This window comes from Bos grunniens, chromosome 5 (assembly GCF_055505025.1).
Source record: "Bos grunniens cultivar Pamir isolate PY7600 chromosome 5, Bosgru_T2T1.0, whole genome shotgun sequence".
NCBI lineage: Eukaryota > Metazoa > Chordata > Mammalia > Artiodactyla > Bovidae > Bos > Bos grunniens.
The window spans coordinates 85,646,089-85,657,330 of record NC_141169.1 but is presented as its reverse complement, the minus strand read 5'-3'; the positions used below and the strand labels follow the sequence as shown (position 1 = coordinate 85,657,330).

Here is an 11,242-nt window from a genome sequence, read left to right as displayed (position 1 = left end):
ATCTTTAGCTGTGACATGCAAACTCTTAAGGGCTTCCCTGATAGCTCAGTTGGTAAAGAATCTGCCTGCAATGCAGGAGACCCTGGTTTGATTCCTGGGTTGGGAAAATCTGCTGGAGAAGGGATAGGCTACCCACTCCAGTATTTGGGCTTCCCTTGTGGCTCAGCTGGTAAAGAATCCACCTGCAATGAGGGAGACCTGGGTTTGATCCCTGGGTTGGGAAGATCCCTGGGTTGGGAAGATCACCTGGAGAAGGGAAAGGCTACCCACTCCAGTATTCATGCCTAGAGAATTCAATGGACTGTATAGTCTATGGGTCGCAAAGCATCTGACATGACTGAGTGACTTTCACTTTCATGGAAACTCATAGTTCCAACAGGTGGAATCTCATTTCCTTACCAGAGATAGAACCTGGGCCCCCTGCACTGGGAGTGCAGACTCTTGGCCACTGGACCACCAGGGAAGTCCCTGAAGTCACTTCTAAGGAAAAAAAAGTTGCAAAATGCAATCAAGAGGAAACTTACTCAAGATTGAAATAAAATAATTAATCATTCATTTTTTCCCTCATTTTTTCCTTTTATTTTCCAGTTAATAAACCCTACATTATACTCAATGGCTTCAATTCTGTCATGCTTTGTACCTAAAACAATAGTGGCTCTGTTAAAACAAAGATACTTAAACACATTAAATTTTAAGTAAATCCACTTTATTCATTTTGAAGACAAATCTATCGTGGAGGTGAATTTATTAAAAATTCAAATTGCCCACAAAGTTTATGCATAACAAACAAGTAAATCAAATAGAGGCTTTATGAAGCATCGATCCTTTTTACAAAAGACTCTTTAATATTTTCTTTCCCATTTAAGTCTATTTTTTCTAAATGCAGGTGTGAGTCATGAAAATCATTTTAAGATACACTCGTGGGTTGTGACCCACAATTTGAAAACCACTGTTCTAGGCTTTCATGATCACTTGCTGAACTACTGCAATTTCTTCCCAACTTGCCTCTTTGTCTCCTGTCTGGCTTCCAGGCAGTTACCTTTCTATTAATAAAAGGGACAAACCTAACTATGTCACTTTCCTTCTTAAAAAAAATATCCTGGAAGTTTGACACCATTACCTATAGACTAAAATCCTTGTTTCTTGACTTGACATATAAAGAAGACCAGTCCCAGTTCCACTTTTCACCCTGATTTCCACGCACTGCCAACACCTTCTCCACTGCACCCTGCAGCTTCCACCTCTCCCCTTACAGATGGACATCTTCCTAGCTCCATCCTTTTATCACTGTAGTCTCCTCCACCCGACATGCCCTTTACATCCTTATGGTCTGTTCATTCTTCAAGGCCCAGGTATCAGTATTATTTCTTTATGTCTCCGTCACTTTTCCTGGGCTCCATCATCTGTGTTCCCATTTGGCAATTTGCTTCATCACAGTTGCTTTTGTTGTTGTTTAGTCACTAAGTTGTGCCCAACTCTTTGTGATTCCATGGACTGTAGTCCGCCAGGCCCCTCTGTCCACAGATTTTCCACTGGAATGGGTTGCCATTTCCTTCTCCAGGGGATTTCCCCGATCCAGGGATCAAACCCTTGTCTCCTGCATTGGCAGGTGGGTTCTTTACCACTGAACTACGAGGGAAGCCCTCATAGTTGCTTTATATGGATTTTAATATGTATCTGTGTCACCTTTCATAATGTGAGCCTCTTGAAGACAGAATCTTGGTGCTATTAGAAGAGACAATGACTATGAAACACTTGGAACTGAAGTTGGCAGGATCAGTAAATATAAATTCCATTTATTTTTCCTTCATCTTTGTGCTCTATCACTCAACCATGTGATACACAATAAATGTATATTAACTTCCAATCTATAACTTAATACCTTATATTTATAATTATACCTTAAATATTCCCTTCTCCAAGGGGATCTTGCAGACCCAAGGATTGAACCTGGGTCTCCCAAGCCTCTATACTTATAAAGAACTTTACATTTACATCTTAAATGGTATTTCTGCAAATAAACCCCATTGGTCAACCACAGGACAAATGGAATCCTACTTTACCAAGAAGGAAGCCAAGAACAGATCCAGAGACGATGTACTATTATTGACCAAGGCCACATAGCCAAGCTCAAATGCAGACCTGACTCCAAAGCCAGCTGCATCTTGTTTTCTTTCGGACAGGACTATCGCAGCCAGTAATGCCTCACAGCCATCCACCTGCTAGCAGAGCTCTGCCCAGACTCAGGGAAGAGCTATGGCTCTTATTCACCTCCAACTTGACTCCTCCCATGTCTTCAAAGACAATCTGAACAAAGTTCCTTTTCTGAAGATGTGTTAGTCACTCAGTCGTGTCCAACTCTTTGTGGCCCCATGGACTGTTAGCCTGCCAGTTTCCTCTGTCCATGGAGTTCTTCAGGCAAGAATACTGGAGTGCGTTGCCATTCCCTTCTCTAATCACCCCAATCCAGGGATTGAGCTAGGATCTCTTGTATTGCAGGCAGATTCTTTACTGTGTGAGCCACCAGGGAAACCCTGCTGAAGATGGATTCCCCCCAAAAGGATTTTGGGAGACATGTTTCTCCATTAAAAAACAGAAAGAAGAAAAAACCTTCAGACCGCTAAGTGAAAGTGAAAGTCGCTGAGTTGTGTCAGACTCTTTGTGACCCCATGGACTATCAAATCCATGGAATTCTCCAGGCCAGAATACTGGAGTGGGTAGTCTTTCCCTTCTCCAGGTGATGTTCCCAAACCAGGGATTGAACCCAGGTCTCCTGCATTGCAGGCAGAGTCTTTATCAGCTGAGCCACAAGGGAAGCCCAAGAATACTGGAGTGGGTAGCCTATCCCTTCTCCAGGGTATCTACCTGTCCCAGGAATTGAACCAGGGTCTCCTGCATTGCAAGTGGATTCTTTACCAACTGAGCTATCAGGGAAGCCCACTAATTTCTCTAGTGGTTTCTAAGACCACTAGAGAAACAATAAATGTGAGAAAGTTTGCTTACCAATAACAGAGTCAGCCAAAAACATGCCTAGGATTTATGCAGTGTTTTTTAGTTTAGTTTTTTTTTTTTTTTTTAAAATAGCTGTAGTGAAGTTGCAGGGCTCTAGGAACCCACTGTAAGTATCTTTCACTTTCATTCTCATGGGGGATAAAGGTTGACAAGGATGGCAGACACGAAGCATTAAGTGATGACTCCTAAGCTCTATATTAGCAAGTGGAGGGCAAGACAATCGAGATTTAGCCAATGCCTGTTATGTCCTGGGAACTCCATATACATAATTTGATCTAATCCTCACAACCCCAGTCAATCACAAAAGTACTTCCTGAGTGTCTTCTGCTCTGTGCCTTACACTGGGCCAGGGAAATAATGATTCTTTCCCTGTCGAATTGCCAGTCTAAGACAGCAGTTTTCAACCTGTCTTCTACCCTTACACTCATGAGAGATACAGCATATCATTGGTCTCATGGGTTCATTGTGTTCTGAAGTTTGAATGGGGTTTTGAGATGCAGGCTGATGAAGCACCTTGAATGATTCTGGTGTAGTCCCCTTCTATATGAATAAACACACAGATTCAGGGAAATGAAAAGACACTCAGTCTACAGGGTTTGGGTGCTGTGATGGGAAAGCACAGTTCTTTGAATAAGCTGGAGGAGCACAAACCGTGAAGCTGGGTGGAGCGCAAAGAACTTTCCAGAGGAAGTGACATACACTGAGCAACGAAAGAGTAGTAGGAGCTTTCAGTCAGAAACATGGGCATGGGGATAAGGTGCCTTGGTATGGTGGCATAATCTGCTAAAGCTCAGAGAAATGACAAAAGAATTTGGCATCATAAGACAAACTGCACAAAATTCAGAATGGCTGAAGGGTGGTGTGCTAGCAAGGGGAGCAGCCAGAGTCCTAGGTCTGGGCTCAGTCTTGAGTGGCTTTGTGTCAGGCGTCATTCTTAGGGCAGTGGGACCCACCGAAGGGGACTGATGGAGGGGATATGGCTGCCTGGTAGAGGTGATTTTAGGGGCTGGTAGACAGAAGGCAGCTAATCCAAGGTGGGAGTTGGCCATTATTTGGGTGTATTAGTTAAGGGAAAGGGGAATTAGCCAAGCTTTGGCTTGAATAACTGGGTGGGGATGTGAAAGGGTAGTGCCAACCTTTCATGGTAGGTGGCCGGGAGGTAGATAAGGAGCAGCTCAGTTTGGAACATTTAAGTTGGTGGTGTTCAAGTGGAGATGTCCCGAGTATAGATCTGGAGGTCAGAAAGAGACCTGGGCAAGAGACAAAGATTTCAAATGGCAACAGGGGTCATGCTTTGGGTAAATCATCCAGGAGAGCGTGTTGAGTGAGAAGAGACTTAGCCTCAGAGGGAATTTTGAGAACCACCAGAATGCAGAAGAGTAGAGGTGGAAGAAGGGGCAGCAGAGGAGAATGTCAGTAGACGGCTAGCAGGTTACTTCCATTCTACAGATGAGGACACTGGGTCTCATATTCACAGTGGTCTAAGGCTTTCCAGCCAAGATGAGATAGAAACAGTCTTCAACCTCTATCAGATTCCTGGCTTTCAAATCACTTGTTTCTGTTTAAAAAATTATAATTATATACAGAGGTATAATCTTCTTCCCCTTACTTTTCCTCCTTTGAATTTCCCTTCCCAGACACTAATCACAATCTGCCAGTCTTCTTTCCCTTCCCTGGCTCTCTCCCCAACCTAGATGACTATCATGGGGGGTAAGGCAACCAATGGGAAAAGCAAGGACAGGACTCATCCAACCTTGAATGAGACTACAAACTAATGCTGAACATGGCCCCACTCTTAATTTACAAGGTAACTCACTCAGTTCTTTAGACCTGGCATTATCCAATGACCTGAGCTAGGAATGAAGTGATATATAAAGTTTAATCATTAAACGACCTTGTAAGACACTGTTGCAAACAGGGAGCAATGAGAAAATTGGCTTAAACAGTTTGGAGGAGCAGTTTTACTGGAGTTCTTACTCCAGGAGATTAAACATGTCACCTGAGAACCACCATGTTTAACCAGAACTAGGTTTATTGTAGTTGACTGACAACAGGGGTGAACGAAGGCTCTCGCTTGCCTTCTTGCTGTGAACTGAGGTGAGCCTGGAAGGTGCCCCGATCAAAGCCAGCTCCCTGCCCCCACAGACTGTGCAGGCTTTGGCGTCAGACTGCACGGGTCCCATCCGCAGAAGACACACTGATTCTCAGAATCTGTTTCTTTATCTGCAAAATGCGGCTCACAGTACTCACCCCATCCAGTTATTGTGAGAATTAAATGAGATAGCCTGCCAAAGCACTCAGGACCCAGCAGGAACGATCATCATTGGCTGCTGTCACCAATCTTTTTTGAGCTAAGCTCGGTTCACCGATGGAGTGGGCCGTGAGCCCAGGAGAACTGGTTACTGCGGTTACCTTGTGATGACCCTGAGCCAGGAATGAGGGAGCAGGTGAGGTCAGCGCCAAACTCCTCAATGTCTTCCAAGAGACAGAATGTACTAATGGACGCTATTCTCCTGCTGCGTGTCTGTCCTCAAGAGATTTCTAAGAAGCAGTGGCAAGGCCTCAGGAGCTAGGTCCCTGGCAGAGAGCAAGTTTCTGGTGACCACGGCACTCAATATAGAGAAAACAAAACCCCTGATAAGGTGCGGAGAAACTGTCAGGTTCTGCACATGGCTGGAACCCTTGGTGACTCCCTGGGAACCCCCTCCCCCCCCCCACCTGCTTTCCTCTGATGGACTTCAGCTCGCGCTAAGCTAAGGACAGCAGGGGACACTTGGTGCGCTTCCCTGGCCCCTCCCTCCTGGATTTCAGGACGTCCAGCTAAGCGCGGGGCTATCTTTAAAAGGAATTAGTCGTGGCTCCTATATAGCCCGCTGGTGAGGGCAACGTGGGACGGCCCAGGCCAGGAATTCCCCGAGCGCCCCCAACGCCTGCCCTCCGCTGGAGAGCCCGCAGCGCCTCTCCCGGGGCAGCACCCCGGGCCCGCAGAACCCCTCCGAGGAGAAACAACCAGCTCTGCAGATGCAGCCCTTGCAGTTTGGGTCTCTTCTCTCCTCTGACGTAATGTCAGTTTCCTGCTTTCGCACTGCAGTGTGCAGCTCGCTGGCCGGTAAGTCTGAGGATCAATGGATTGAACGCCAAGATAATCACCACCACTATCCTGCAGTTTATTTTCCACGAATACACCCCGCCCCCAAATTCCACGACTTTTGGCTTTTCAGGCGGTATTGTTCTCCCCTCCCCCCAGGAAGGCCGCCTCTACACACAGCCCAACACCAGGAAACAGGCGTCGGTTTGTGGCTCAAATGTGGGGCCGGGGCGGGGTCGGCTCAAACCTTCTCTGCACCCCCACCCCCATCTCCACCCCCTGCTTTGAGATGCCAAATCCCTAGCTTTGTTTCCAGCAAAACTATGGTCGGAGCGGCAGCATTTCCTCCCCTTCTCCAGAAACCGAGCTGGGAAGTGGGTAAAAACTATTTACTACGGAACGTGCTAGGACGCTTCTCCACGCCCCACACCCCCACAGGGAAAGGACCGGCAGCGACCGCCCCACCACCTCACTCGCGCCGGGCCAACTGCAGCTCCGCGGCCGCTGCCACCGCCCAGCCGAGCCCGGGGAGACTCCCAAGGGCTCTTTAAATACGATCTATAAATACTACAGGCGCTCGGCGCGCGCGTCACGGCAAAACCGGCCTCCGATTGGCTGTCGTAACCCCGCTATTTGCATAGCCGGATTGCTCAACCGGGCGGCGACCTCAGCCGAGTGTGCCCCTCCCCCGCAGCGGGCGCGAGGGCCGCTTGGGGCCGGCGGGCGGGGACCGCTGGGTGGCGGCCGCGCGGCTCCGCGACGAGTGCGAAGCGGTGGTGGCGACGTCCAGAGTGACTTGAACTCCGGAACATTTCGAGTCTTGAGTCATGCGGCGGTCTTCCGGGAGGCCGGCCGCCTCCCAGAAGGATCAACTTTGCGCAGCCGAAGGCCGGCGCCTTTAGACCGGGTCATTTTGCTTTTCAAACACAGAAAGAAAAAGTTTGAAGGGTTTCACCCGAACAGATGCGCTGGGTGGCTCGCGGAGGCATCACGTGAGACCTTGGACACGCAGCCAGAGCCCTGTCCAATGACTTGCGTCTTGGGGTGTTCAAAAAAGGCTTTTTGCATGATCACTAGTCAGACCTCGTTAGTTTGAAAACCAAACCAGGAGTGTTCTGGAAATGAAAGAGGTTTAAAGCTAAGTTTTCAAAAAAACAACAACAACAACAACAACAACAAAAAACACCCATTCATCGATAAGAAGCTAGGGGAAAAGATTCTCTTGTAAAAACTCAAAATGTTCAGCTACTTGGCCCTGACCGGAGCTGGTTGCCTCTGGGGAGGCGGATAGTGGCAGAGAGGGTCAAGAGAGTGGGGAAAGACCACGCTCTGGAATCCGGGAAGCAATCCGACGTTGCGGAGAATATTGGCACTCGGGATTCTGTTGAGAAGATGCTATTGATCGCGGGAGATAAATGTAGATAAATGCGCAGATATTGTTTTATATTAGTATTCAGATGTTATGAAAATAGTTTTATCTTCAGGATGTAACCTGAGAATAGGAACTGTGGCTGCCGATTGTTCCAAACATTCTAGGTAAAATCTACAGCATAGTAAATTCCTTACTTTTGAATGTGATAAATACGATGACTTTCAGTTTCCTCATTTTGTTTTAAAATGCCCTGCCTTTAAAGTGCAGAAAGCACATGGTAAGGGTCCAAGTCTTCCCGTAACAGTATCCTGGGAAGACGCTAGAAGTGTATGTTGGTGTCTTACACCGAGTCGGTCCTCAGAAAATGTTAGTGATGTGAATCAAATACGTTCATTAGAAGAAACTAAGCATTGATCAAAAATCTAAGGTCTCATTCAATTATGTTTCATAAATGTCCTTTCCCCCTATATCAAACTCAAAACTCATAGGACTCTTGTTATTCTACAACACTCTTTTAACTTATGTTACTTGGATGCAGCGAATATGTATCTAAAAGCTTTTTGAAAAAGAACTTCGGATTTTAACTGAAGAGCGCCCTCTGCTGCCAAACTGTTTATGGGCAACGCGCCTGAAAAGTGAAATGCTTGGGAGTATGCCCACCTAGTGTCAGACTTTATTTTTGGGGGCTCCAAAATCACTGCAGATGATTGCAGCCATGAAATTAAAAGACGCTTACTCCTTGGAAGGAAGGTTATGACCAACCTAGATAGCATATTCAAAAGCAGAGATATTACTTTGCCAACAAAGGTCCGTCTAGTCAAGGCTATGGTTTTTCCAGTGGTCATGTATGGATGTGAGAGTTGGACTGTGAAGAAAGCTGAGCGCCGAAGATTTGATGCTTTTGAACTGTGGTGTTGGAGAAGACTCTTGAGAGTCCCTTGGACTGCAAGGACATCCAACCAGTCCATTCAAAAGGAGATCGGTCCTGGGTGTTCTTTGGAAGAAATGATGCTAAAGCTGAAACTCCAGTACTTTGGTCATGTCATAGAAAGAGTTGACTCATTGGAAAAGACTCTGATGCTGGGAGGGATCAGAGGATCAGGGGCAGGAGGAGAAGGGGATGACAGAGGATGAGATGGCTGGATGGCATCACCGACTCGATGGACGTGAGTCTGGGTGAACTCCGGGAGTTGGTGATGAACAGAGAGGCCTGGTGTGCTGCAATTCATGGGGTCGCAAAGAGTCGGACACGACTGAGTGACTGAACTGAACTGAATTGAAAACTGGCAAGGTGAACTTTGGGATATTTTTATGTCTTTGCAATTCATTTTGTAATTCTAGCCATTTTAATCATTTATGCTAAGCAAATAGGATCATTCAGTTCTGACTATTACCTTAAATATCATTCTCATTTCCACAGTAATACATAGCAGTTTATGTTTTAAAACCAATACTAAAGCAGGAGATAGACTTGTTTTACAGTCAGTATTGTCTGCATTGGGCTTCCCCAGTGGCTCAGTGATAAAAGAATTTGCCTGTAATGCAGGACGTGCTCAGGAGACCCAGGTACGATCTGTGGTTTGGGAAGATCCCACCTGGAGAAGGAAATGGCAGTCCACTCCTGGAGAATTCCATGGACAGAGGAACCTGACAGGCTACAGTCCATGGGGTCACAAAGAGTCAGATACAACTGAGTGACTAAACAACAAACAACAAAAAAAAATTCTCTGCATTAATAGCTACCAAAATAAGAAAAAAAAATGCTTTAATCATTGAAATACTTTTTCCAGTAATTTTAGTGCTGTGTCATATGAATCATTAAAATTTGACTAATTTGAACACACACTAATTGCAACAACTTACATCAGCATTTTCCTTCTTAGCTTTTTTTCTCTCTGTCTTCACCAATGTTTCTCGTGCCCCAGGCCAAGTAGAAATGTACTTATCGAAGCTGCCTTTTTGGTTGTCATCTCTTCACTATAAAGACTGTCATTTTATTGTAGTATTCATGTATTTATTGTACTTACACAGTATTTTCCTCCCCCCTTTTTTAATGTTAATGTTTCTTTTACTAATTCATTTCTTTGTTATCCGTATTAATGTGCTAAGATGAAAACAGTTTTTAAAAAGTCCCAAGTAGCTATGTAAATTGGAAACTGCACATCTTGACTGCTCTTCCAATTGGTTCTCATTTTTCAGAGCTGCTCATCTTAAGGAAGAAAGAGATACAGTCAGAGGTTAGCCACTGGTACAGCTTTGAATCACTAGGAGGTAAGAGGATAACTGGTAAACCACAAATGAAGAGATAAGGGAGGCATGCGTCTTGTGCTGTAAGTGCTAATATGGGCCTTTGGCTGCATTCCTCACAGTAAGCACTTTACCACTGTTTATAGAAACATACAGATAATGATCACGAATTAGCTTGTGGTTCTCGATTCTCTCTCAGTTGCAGAGTCAGAGATGGAAATAGAGTCTGTTATTATGCTGAGAAATGTATTTAGAAAAACGTACTGGGCGGTGGGGTGGTGGGCGGTGCTAGAGAGAGACTGTGTCCCTGTGTAAGCCCAGGGTGAGCAGTGTAGCATGGTCAAGGAAGTCCAGTGCTCCACCTGCCCTGTGAACTGGCCTCCCTTTTCTCAGTTACTGGTGCAGGAACTGAGATGCTCACAGCTGCCATGGGAATATGCCTGGCAATTGTTTGTCTCCCCACCCCCCATTTATTTAGTGATGGTAACGGCACCCTACTCCAGTACTCTTGCCTGGAAAATCCCATGGACAGAGGAGCCTGGTAGGCTGCAGTCCATGAGGTCACTGAGTCAGACATGACTGAGCGACTTCACTTTCACCTTCCACTTTCTGGCAACCCACTCCAGTGTTCTTGCCTGGAGAATCCCAGGGACGGGGGAGCCTGGTGGGAGGCCGTCTATGGAGTCACACAGAGTCGGACACGACTGAAGCGACTTAGCAGCAGCAGCAGCAACAAGTTGTTTTATTTATATTGTACTGTGCATGGGAGCAACTGGATACATAACAAAAGGCTTATGAATTGGTCCAGCTTCATTGCAGTTAGATCAACACATCCCTGAGATCCTGGGGTAATTAATAAATTAATTTGCAGTAGACTGCAATGCTGGCTTGTCTAGTCCATTGACCAAGGGATGGTCTCTAAACTGTATTAGCAATGTCTTTACCTGACAAGGAGATTATATGACCCATAGCATGTGGATATGGGAGTATGTACACTTGGTATGGCAGAAGTATGAAATACATACTTATAAAATTTGGGTTTTCTTTTCTGGGTATATACAGAAAATATACAGAAAGAAAAATATACTTGTTTTGTATATGCTGTCTATTGAGGAGCTCATAAATTCTGCTTACAATACTAAAGAAAACTATTTTGTTTTTGTAAAAATAAATTTATGACAAAATCTAGTTGATTTTTATCTTTTATAATTACTCCTTCACAGCTGTGCTTCCTCATTTAAACATACCTCCCTTTATGTAATTTTACTCTATACATCTAGAACATGGCCTCTATATATCTGTACTTGGCCTAAAGAATATTATTACTAGAATTAGTATATATCAAGGACCAACCAAAGTTTCTTGACAAGGCTAACACTATTGTTATTTGCATTTTATAAAGAAGATAATTGATCCAAGTTAGTGTCAGAGCTAGGAATCAAATCCAAGTCCATATGACTCTAGGTAAAACCCTCAGTTCAGTTCAGTCGCTCAGTCGTGTCCGACTCTTTGTGACCCCATGA

At 45.2% G+C, this 11,242-nt stretch overlaps 1 long non-coding RNA gene across 1 annotated transcript; it reads left to right on the top strand.

Annotated features, from left to right (window-relative positions):
- Window positions 1–5,305: 5,305 nt before the first annotated feature.
- On the top strand, window positions 5,306–9,763 carry LOC147372559 (uncharacterized). Its single transcript, XR_015164880.1, has 2 exons — window positions 5,306–6,121; window positions 9,672–9,763. It is a non-coding gene; the product is annotated as an uncharacterized LOC147372559 (long non-coding RNA).
- The last annotated feature ends 1,479 nt before the right edge of the window (window positions 9,764–11,242 follow it).